Raw genomic sequence first — 11,722 nt, forward strand, 5'->3', positions numbered from 1 at the left:
TCCTAATTTTTTTTTTGGATGACCTAGGATGATCATCAACCTACTTTTAGGTATCTCAATAACTGCAACAAGAATAAGGTCCTGAAGTTTAGTTTCTGTTGGATGTCGATAAGAGTTAGACTAAAATTTTTCCCCGCGTTTTATGGATGATCTTGGATGCCATTTGATCTACTTTTACGTATCTGAAGAACTACAACGGGCGCTGGTCTTGTATTCGGTGGTATACGTCACATCCTAGAGACAATAACTTAAACAAACTTTTTTTAATTAATTAATTTTGTACCTATCCAAACTTCGGTTAACTTATAAGATAAGATGTTTTGACTTTGTAGATATTGATTAGAGTAGCGAATTATTTTCCTAATTGAAGGGATGACCTTTAAGCTATTTTCACGTACCTCATAAACTGCTACAACTCTACTTTTTAAAGTCCGAGAAAACATAGCACTCTTTGCTTGGGATCTGTGTAGACATCATAAACATAGATGCAAACATTTCGGAATCCGGCCACAATCCTCTATACTTATTTTAGATAGTCCATGCATCAATTGAACCTTCTTGTTACTCATCTGCTTGTCCGTCATTGCCTATCATTAAAAGTATCTTTCAGCCCGCCCGCCTTCCTAGATTAATATATTCTAAATACATTTGTGTCTTATTACAGGAGTAAACCCAAGAAGGAACAGGCAGAGGTAGAGTTACATACATTTTTAGAACTTAAAGTTTATTTGTTGATATATTTTACCTTTCAACATATGTTCGCGTTGGAAATCATCGTTAACTCTATCCAACTTTTCCTTCTGTAAAACCGAGTCTTGTATCTAATGACTTTGTTTTTATTTTAGATCCAATGCAGCTGAACGGTCAGAATTAGAGTACACAAGTAAGTACTCTGATTCAATTATTATTATTATTATTATTATTATTATTATTATTATTGTTGTTGTTGTTGTCGTTTTATTAACCATTGTTGTTCGTTGTCAAGCTAACATAAACAGTCAACGAAATTTATTTCAGATCTCAATGGGAGTGTGTATGCTTTGTTCTAGTTTGTATTAACATAAATATGTTTTGCTGCGTAATTTTCACTGAATATGAGATATCCTGTTGGGATATCTTTTGTTCGCTTGAAAGAGGGCAAAACGACCCAAGCTAGCCATTCTAAAGATCAAGAAACACTTTTAAACATTTCAATATGTGTTGTTCCACAGAAAGACAAGAAAAAGAGAAACAAAAAAAGATTTTCCCCAGGGATTTCCCAAAGAGTGCAACTCTAGGTTTTTCATTATTTCTAAAATATGTACGTGCAGAAATATTGTGTTTACATCACTTGGTACTTTGGCCGTTGTACTAAAACTGTACACACCACTCAGAAACACAAATGCACTGTAAAGTTTCATTGACTAGTGAAAAACTTTAGGAGTGAATCTTGCTGTAATTGTCCTAACGAAATTTCTGAACTTCTTCATCTGAAGATTCAAAGGGAACGAAAAAGACACTATCCAAAAAAATATAACTTCTGCCGACGGTTCAACTGAGATATTGAGAACTATGAAAAAGCAAATACTATTACGTAAATATTGTGAAGTTGAACCAAGAACACTTTGTATGATCAAGTTTCTTCAGTTTAATATGACAAGCACGTTTGTCTTCTGCTGTCTGTCTGTCTATATGCATGTGCACATGCGTGAAGGAGCCAGTTAGAAGAAAACTATTTATGATGGAGTATAAAAGCTAATACTAATTTTACCAATGTTTTTTTTAGATTGTTTTACATTGGTTTGGTTTTTTCTACTTTTTACACGAAACTGAAAGAACATGACATTGATTAAAATAGGTTCATAATCTAAGCTTTATGAGTTCCAACACCAAATCATTTATCGAAATAATATTTTATTTTTTTATATTGCTTAGCGGATGCCGAGTCAGTACAGTACACAAATATTGAAGGAAGTTCACAGATGATGTCAGAAAGCATTGAAGCGGAGAGTCTGTCGCGTTGCAATAAGTTTCACAATGACGCTCCGACGTACGTGAACTTGCCACATGAGGATTGGCGAGAGACAGCACTACAGGAGGGATACGAATTGCCCAAGGAACCAATTCCTCGAAGGGATGTTGGCTCTTTGCTTAATGATGGACGACAAGGCAACAATGGCAAGGCTGAAGTTTCCGAACGCGTGCGATACGAGAACGTGCCACTGCTTTGGAGTCCCAGTGCCAAAGACGTCAAACACCGTATCGGATGTATGGTGCGAACCTGTAAACGGAGCGACTTGTGACAGGAACAATGCCGTAAAGAACACACATATTCAAATCAGAATCAAATCAAAAATGCCTGAATGAAAATTTGCTCGCTTGACTGTACAATATCATTTTCAATTACTGTAAGTCGTACATTTTATCAGATTTCATCAAGTGATTCGATTTATATTTGACAATTACAGAAGACATGGTATGGGGACTTTTCTTTCATAAATTTGTAAAATATTGCGATTTAGTCGATCCATATAACGCTTTGAGTAATATGTCGGGCAATTGTTAGTAGAAATACATGCGACGGCAGTTACATGTCATAGGTTCCATCAGTTTAAGAAGACACTTGTTTGACTTTCTCTCATCAACCGGCTATTGATTTTGGAACTAACAAACAAACATGTCTTTCCAAAATGAAAGAAACGATTACATAGCACAATTGATATAACACATCAAGATACCATCTCGAAAACTTAATATAAATTTGATGTTTCTGTAATTTTATAAAACCCTACGGAACTCAGCGTTCTTAATGTTGCTGTGTTTTTGCCTGACCTGATACCTTCGGACATACAAAATAGTTAAAAGTCGCAAAATACTTTACTCTGTCAAGCTATAACAAAAATAGACTATGTTTTAGAAACAATCATGTCAAATATTTGCTCTCTGCTTTTCCAGGAGGATTTCTTTCAAACACCAGTTACACACCCAGCATATTTGCATTACATGCAAATTACATTTTTTAAATTCAATTTTGCCAGGATGTTGAAGGATTTCTTTCACACACCGGATGTACCAAAGTGAGCTTTCATCATTGATTTTAGTCATGTTGAAGGGAAATGGAGGGTTTCGAAGACCTATTATTATTCGGTCAAGCTTTCTGAGTTCCTGTAGACATGCTTTACGCTTTGTTTCACACTGGTAGACTTTCCTAATGGTCGTAAAATTAAAGGTCGTCGAAAACTTATACAGCCTTTATGTCTTAGCCTACGACGTTTAAGACCTGCATTTTGTAAAAGAACCATGACTCACTGTTTCGGTTTCGTGTTGTTACATTCATTGTAGTACAGATTAGCACATACTTTATTTTACACGACCAATATCTGGCATACATAACGATTAATGTTAAACGAGTATTTGAGACGTAAAACACTGCAAAAATATAGTAATTTCACAAACATGAAGACAATACACATTTAGTTATGATAGATAATAAACTGCTTATACCTTTGCAAATCAACTTCTTTCGTGTCATTGGATTTCTGTGGACGTTTATGCCTGATTAGTTCTCAGACGTTCGCTAGTTTCCGCCGTTTTGTCGTTCAAATTTGATCAACATTTTGAACATGTCTACCAGAAAAAAAACTTTTTCTTAGGTATCCTGTACTCAACAAATAGCAAATGACATTTTATTGATATTATATTGTTTTTTTTCCGCTCCCAGATTAATACATTTATTTGTTACAACCACGTCAGGCCATCAATTTCGAAAGATTTGAAGGCGAAAGTTGAGCAGCTGCAAAATCCCGGACGTATTGTTAGCGCGTTACTCAAAACTATCGATGACTTATTAAGTACGGGCAGCTGTGACCTAATATCTACTTCCGTGTTGTACACAATTACAAACAGGTCAAACTCGTCTGATTGCTTGTCCTATATCTGCCGTTAACTGTCCGGACTAAGGTCAGATATGAAAATACAGAAAATGTTTGGAATATATTTGGAATTGTATTTACATTAAATTTCTTTCTTCAGAAAATGTCACATTACCATAGAATAACTACAAATAAGACTAAAATAGCAACGTTCTCTGTAAATATTCGTTATAAAAGCAGGTATTAAAGACCTGTTTTGTTTTCTGTTATAATATTAATAAGTTTAAGGTCACAAAAATATCACGCTCTTAGGTTGAAATGTTAAAAAGTTCGAGTAGTAAAGTAAAAATGACAGGTCTGTTTTAGTCCCCACGAACAACGCCCGGGCGTTCACGCAGATACATAAAGATGTCAGGTGCGATTTAATTTAAACTTGGTACAGGGATTACTCCTTATGTCATACATAGACACGTTGATTTGTTTGTGATCAATTTCTAATTTGCATATTTAATGAACTTCATAGTTAGTGTGATATGTCTAGAAATGTTGCATCAAATTTGATGAAACGTGATACAGATGTTGATCCTCCAGTAGTGTAATAGCTTGAACAAATATGTAGCAGTATCATGTCAATTGACTAATGAATTTTCGTAGTTTGGCTGATATGTCAAGAAATTGTTCATCAAATGTCATGAAACTTGGTACTGATGTGGAGCTTACATGGCTTTAACAGTGAATAAAGATATTTATCAGTGCCATGTTAATAGATGTTTATTTGCATAATTAATGAGCCTTACTGATTAGATTGATATCTCTAGAAATAATGCATTAAATTTGATGAAACTTGGTACAGATATCGATCCTACAGTGCTGTAATACAATTCAGTGACACTTAGTATCATTTAAATTAATAGCTAAATTACATACATTATGAATTTGTATTTATAGGTTGAATGTCCAGAGGCAATGCATAAAATTGTATGAAATGTGGCACAGGTGATAATCTGTCAGATGAAAGTGATTGGCAACATCCTGTCGATTAATAGCTACTTTAGTTATTAAATGATCTTTTGTAATTAGGGGGCAGCTAAAATTGGTTTTTACGTTTTTGGTCATAGTTTTTTCGAGTGGTAGTAATGTTTTTGTGATGATTTATTGTGTTTTTTTGTGCATTTGTCTGGGTTTTTTTTCAAGATTAATTTTGTTTGAATAATCACCACTCATTACATTTTTGTGCGAATTATTACATATGTATTAAAATAAGTATGTGTGTATGACTTTTTTCAAAGACGTTGCAAACTTAGGCCTGATTCTGTTTATGCCTTTCTATTGTTTTCTTTAGCTGCTTCAAAGAATGACTTACAATGTACTATTTTATACCATTTTCTGTATTTTTTAATTAGGTATTTATTCTTTATTGCACGCAATCTTTATCAGTGCCTATATTTAATTATACTTCCCAGATATTGGAAACAAATAGCATTCTGTGTATTTTTCATATGCGTTAAAGAATTGACAGTTGATATTTACACTATAAGCCCCAATAGCGGCGACTGTGTAATAAACCGATCTCAAAATATCCTCAGTTTTCCAAGAACTTTTTCAAATGAGACCCATTGTATACTGAAAAAGTGTATAACACTGTCATAAGTGCAGAAAGTGGCGCGTAAATTCAAACTTTTTAACATTATCGTAGAATTCCCGCCATTTTCAAAAACTAATCATATGTCAGAGAAAATACAGATTACAACTACAAAACGTTGGCCATCGCGTTTGGTGCATTCAAGTAAATGGCATCATGCTTGTTACTTTTATGATCACGATGTATATGTGCAGGAAATACCGATTTTTGCACTTTTCCGTGAGGGCGCTATTTATGAGTGCGGCACCCGTTTATTGTTCAGCCAATTGAAACATGTGGGCACAGTCCAAATCAGCGAGCAGCGATACTTTTATACACGTCCTTCAGTTAGCACATTTACACGAACCAACTTAGGTTTGAAAATAAAATCATGAAAATAATCAATAAAATTAACAGCTATTTGGGCTTAAACGATTATTTTTGAAACATTTAGTGCGCTTTGGTTTCATGTTTTTAGGTCAGGCGACCGACTCGGGTCACCGACTTCAAGGGATAAGGTAACTTAAAATTAGGTCACCTCCCTTTCGGTTCTCATTGTACACGTTGAAACATCGAAACCTGGACGTGAGTGACCTGAGTCTGTCGCATGACCTAAAACACTGCGTCGTTTGTGTTTGCAAGGCAGTAAAACATCGGCTTTGGGCATAAAGTATCTGTAACCTTTCAAAATCACAAAACTGAAGTATTTTTCTGGCTCAAGATCTCCGAGACCTTGGGCCTGTACATCGTGGTAATTGCACTGAATGACTCAAAGTTTGTAAGGGAGCTTTCTTTTTTAAGGGGAAGGGGTCGGTGGAAATCAGGGGGTTCGACTTTCTCAAAACTGTTTTGGGGGGGTCAAAGTTTACAATCAATATATGGAGGGGTCAAAATTTACGATGGTTTGTATGGAGTTATGGCAAAAGAAAACCAACAGGATTGACCAAAAGGTATATAAAAAGAATACAAAGATGGCTTTATTATGAACAGGTGAGAACAAGACGAAAAGAGCACTTGCCAGTTGACCGAGAAAAATAAGTGTCATGCCATGTTCATGATGTAACTTATATAACACTTTGAATACTGGAAAAAATAGCCCAAATTTTTAAAAATAAGATGTTATATGAAGTGTTTGCAGAGATTTTTGGACTTTGTAATAAGGGACAGAGCAAACGTTCTTTAAGCTGAGGTATGCGTTCAAATGAGGGAATTCGAATCCAGGCTATCCTTCTCGGGGGACCACATTGTACGTACGTTATAACCGATAATTCGTTCTACTGGTGGTCGTTAGGGCGAGGGATTAATGCACATACTTTTACTTTCGTTAATGTGTAATTGGTTTTGTCATTTGACAAAAAATCATGGTCCATACGAAAAGAGGTGTACATTAAACAGAGGCTATAAGGGGCAAGTCGTCAAAATGTGGGCTATCTGCAAAAAGTTTATCAACACTGGTGAATTTATTTTCAGGAATCAGGGTACGCAGCCATATCTAAACAATTACAGTGGACGTCTACTGTGAAACAACTCTATCACCCGTCTGTTGTTTGCCGCAACTTAATCACAAGTTCTGATACTGCAGTAAATTTTGGAACAGCTTTACAAACCAATTACATAAGTGTGACTTGATCAGACTAGGGTGGTAACAAACTCATGTGTGCAAGAAATGTGATCTTGTACTTTCACCGAAATATTGATTCACTGTACATTGTAGTCTATAAAGAAATTATGAATACTTTTTTCCTATACAAAACTAGCTAAATCTGTGCATTTATAGACGATTGATTATTGATATTAATGTATTTGATTAGACTTGGGTGATTACAAGTGCATGTGTGTGCAAGAAATTTGATTTTAGAATGTCACCCAAAATGTTTAATCACTTTACATCATTGTCTATGAGGAAACTATGAATATTTTTTACCAATACAAAACTAGCTAAATCTGTGAAATTACAGACGGTGAGTCTTTGTATTTATAGAAGCTTGATTATTAATATAAATGTACTTGATTAGACTAGGGTGGTTATAAGTACATGTGGGGGCAAAAATTTGATTTTGGAATGTCTCTGAAATGTTGATTCCCTTTTAATTTTAGTCCATGAGGAAACTATGAATATTAATTACAAAACAAAACTAGCTAAATCTGCGCCTCCATAAATGTTTGACAATTGACATAAATGTAAGTCGTGAGAATAGGGTGTTTGCAAGAGCAGATGTGAACAACAAATATGATATTGGAATTTCACCCACAAGGTTATTTGTACAGTTCAAAAAGGATTCTTTGAAATTTCAAAGGTCAAATGAGAAAGTATATGTCATTTAAGATATTATTGATACGGACTGTGACATATGGGGGAGGATCACTGTTTTTCCGTGCATTGAAATTTAAGAGCGTCACTCTTTTTCTTGCAAACATATTTTAAGGGTCACTGTTTTCACCCAAGGGGTCAATAAATCAAATAAGATATCGGGGGAGGGTTACAATGTGTGGGTTTGGGGTGCTGGTCAAATCTTAGAAATTTTATTTAGAGTGGTTCACTTTTTTCATTTCGTTTGTTGCTCAAGTTCCAATGACTCCCTCCCTGTAACGAAAGGTCCCTAAATTCAAATAAATAAATAAATAAATAAATCAACCTAAAACTATCAGATCTTTCCGCATGCCTGATAATTATTGTATCCTAATATATAAAAAGAAAATGTAATATTTAGGGCTTTTCAATTTGGGAGACAGTTGGGTAAATCATCAACGATTTACTGTGACTGACGTAATAAAGACACAACTGTAAAGCAAACATATTATGGATGCTTGAATTCATATAACCATCTCATAAAGGGGACGATTCTGATGGAAAATGGTAATAATTATTTCTCAAACCGTTAGTTTTTTCATCATTTTAATCTATTCTTTCCCTTCAAAATTTAGCAGGCATTCCCCCATATTTTCATATCTTCACAGAAAATGTTTAAATGTTACACTTTAGGTAGACTACACACAACATTGCCCTAGTAACCTTGTGAACACTACAACTAAATGTGCTGAGCCTCTTTTTATTTTGTTCAACCGTGTCTCTATTTCTCTGTGTCTTTCTGTCTGTTGCTGTCTCTCTCTCACTCTCTCTCTCTGCTTCTTCCACTCTCGATACAAAATTAATTTCTGATTTATAATCTTAATCGATTTTTCTTATTCGTTACCAAGACCGCACAGCTGTCCTTAAAAAGACCCCTGACGAGCGATAAAGTCTGCATTCGTGATTTTGTACATTGTTAAAATGCAAGTTGGGGAAGGCTTAAAATTGTAATTATGATCATTGCGGAATTCGTGAAAATGATTCCATGTGAGTCATAATTGCCATCAAAAGTTTTACACCATGGGCAATGACATATTTAGTCACGAAATGTCCTATGCACACCGTGAAATGAAAGAATGATCACTTATCAGACGTTCTTTGCCATTATAGTTAGTTCCAGTCAATATTACTCACAAAATAACAATTTGAGCTTTGAAAATTAGAAAATATCCAATCAGGTTTGACTTTACTTGAGGTCAGGCTTCCTCAGTGTTATGATACGTGACAACGAAGTGAATTATAAATGACCTAATTTTTACGACTTGGTTAATCGTGGATTTTGTCAATTGCGCAAGAGAAAGCCATTAATTATAATAGCTAAAGGGTAAAATCGATGGGACATGTACATTGTTACAGATGCACAGGCTCTAAAGTGTCTATGATATGTTTTATGACCTAATCAAGATTACTTAACGGGACAATGACCCAACTTATCCAACTTATTGTACAAAAGTGAGAACAAGTACTAACATTTAATTGTTCAAACCAGAGAGTATATTAAACTACTGAAGGGTTTTATCAACATGGCTGCCCTTCCCTGTAAACTATTTTAAATGACACACTTTCAGCCATTTGGTCAAAGGTTTTGTGTCGTTAACCTCAATACCACGCCATTAAACATTTCATGCATTCGACATTACGTAATTAGTTTCGATACGCCTTAACAGCTAGAGTACCTGATTTAAATATGTCTAACTCCTCGAAAGAGTTCATTATCGATTTTGCAGACCAATAAATCGTGATTGGTTTGAAACATTAGACTTACGCTGAACCACATACACAGGAAATATTGCAAGGTCTATGACAAATCTTATTGTCGAGGGGTCTGAGTTCTACGAGACTGATCAATACCTACACACACATTCTTCACAGTGCATTTACGGGACAACGTTGATGACTACTAATGACCACGGAATAATCATGGATTGGACTGAAACATTCTTAAATTTTTTGCAGAGCTAGATCGGCAAATTCCATTGGCAGATCTATAGAGGCTTGACGTATAGGATTCACAGTAAGAAAGCTCTGTCATGCAAATCACAATCAGCCATAGTCCAATGACACAAGGTAAAAATTCGTAATACATAGTCGTTATAAATATAGACACAAAACAGCACAGAACAGACAGCAAAGCAGTGGTACACACAACAAAGCCAATCCATGAAAGAAAGACATGTTCTATGGCAGGGCTTTCGGCTTTAGTGGTGGTAAAAACGAAACATACAAAATGTTCAAAACTCTTTGCAGCAATGCTGCTCTCTGTAATTAAAGAACATGTAACTTTAACTGAAAATAACAAAATGACAGAAAATAACATAAATCCGCTTCGTCGCGCCCCTTTTTCATAAACCTACGGGACAAGTCATCGTTGATGACACAATCCTCACTTCCTCATCGGTACTTTGATTACAAGTCCTCGGAGAGCAAGGATAGAGTCCGTTCATAATAGGTCAAACCCGGAATTCGAATGGACCACTTTACAAACAAACCCACGTGTGTAGACGCGCATAGACGAACGTGTATTTCCACACGCGTTAGTTTCATAACTTTTGCAGTAGGCTTACGTGTAATTTCGATACACACGTTTACTTTGGTATGATTAAGGGGGCTTTCTGGTCGAGGACGCCGTAAATGGTCTGAATGGACCCTTTCAATAACAACTGAAACTGATATCTTTACCAATTGTCGTTTGTGATGTGTAATACCTTAGTATAGACCTAATGAGAGGATGTATGTCATAAAAATGAAAGGTTGAACTTTCGCTGAAACTTCAAAACAGGAACTTTGAAATGGGCTCTATTAGGCATGAGGAGGCATCATGAAAGGGCCAGTGGCTTGAGCAGTTGACGCACGATCACAGGATGGTGAGTTCGAGCCCGGCATGGCCATGGTGTTGTGTCCTTGAGAAAGGCACTTTATTCCTCATTGCTTCTCCCCACCCAGGAGTGGTGGGTACCTGGTAGGACAGTGGTTGTAATGTGTGCGTTTAGCTCTGCCGTGCTTATTTGCTGCACATGTGAGCTGTTGTTTGCTCCTAAGGGAGTTGAGTGGGATCATATTAGGTCCAATGACCAGGGGTAATAATAATTGTAAAGCGCCTTGATCACATGTACTTGTTGTGGATATGTGCGCTATATAAGAACCCATATTATTGTTAATTTGTTCATATCAGGGACAGCATGAAGCGTTGCGGCGCGAGTCTTTTGACTGAAGAAGCAAATTACATTAAATTTACGGATATTTGAAATTCTAATTCTAATATTTGAATTCTAATTCTACGGTAAAATTAAAATGGTCGATTACGCAAACGCATCACGACGAATAGTTGATTTTAATATGTCTCAAAATAAGTCAATACAGACTCTCGGATAGCAGAAAATGGTATATATTTTAAAGGTGTGTTCAGCGTTAGTGCGACCTCATTCGTATTAACGCAGTATGGACCTCGAAAGTGAAAGACTTACACTTTTGCTCAAACTTTCCTCTAGAAATATTTCAGCCATTTTCTTTCAAAATCAAGCATAGAAATCGGGGGTCACCGAGCAAATTTTGGTACTAGGGAAAAAATTACCTAAGATTTACCGATATTTGTATTCCGCATTCCCTGTGTTAACTCTATGGAGAAAAATAAAATTATCGTTTTTCGAAAAACTGAGACGGTGAAAGCGTTTCTTACAACAAGAGATTTAAAATGAACACCCACAAGTTCAAGGCACCGAATATCCGTCCCCGAGGCGCATTCTACCCTAAAGACCTCGTAAAAGCAACACAACCGTGGCGTTTGAACTTGCAAATTCAAATAAGGACAAAACGTATAATAGAAAATTGCAGACTCGATCCATTAGAGATAACTGTAAAAAGATATATTCAATTCAGCTTTCAGAAAACTTGTTTAAACCT

The 11,722-nt window shown here is 35.7% G+C and overlaps 1 long non-coding RNA gene across 1 annotated transcript; it reads left to right on the plus strand.

Moving 5' to 3' along the window:
- Nucleotides 1-62: 62 nt before the first annotated feature.
- Nucleotides 63-2,287, plus strand: LOC139129101 (uncharacterized). The gene is made up of 3 exons (XR_011551506.1): nt 63-692; nt 846-883; nt 1,915-2,287. It is a non-coding gene; the product is annotated as an uncharacterized lncRNA (long non-coding RNA).
- The last annotated feature ends 9,435 nt before the right edge of the window (nt 2,288-11,722 follow it).

Source organism: Ptychodera flava, unplaced genomic scaffold, assembly GCF_041260155.1.
Source record: "Ptychodera flava strain L36383 unplaced genomic scaffold, AS_Pfla_20210202 Scaffold_91__1_contigs__length_413411_pilon, whole genome shotgun sequence".
In the NCBI taxonomy this organism is placed as follows: domain Eukaryota; kingdom Metazoa; phylum Hemichordata; class Enteropneusta; family Ptychoderidae; genus Ptychodera; species Ptychodera flava.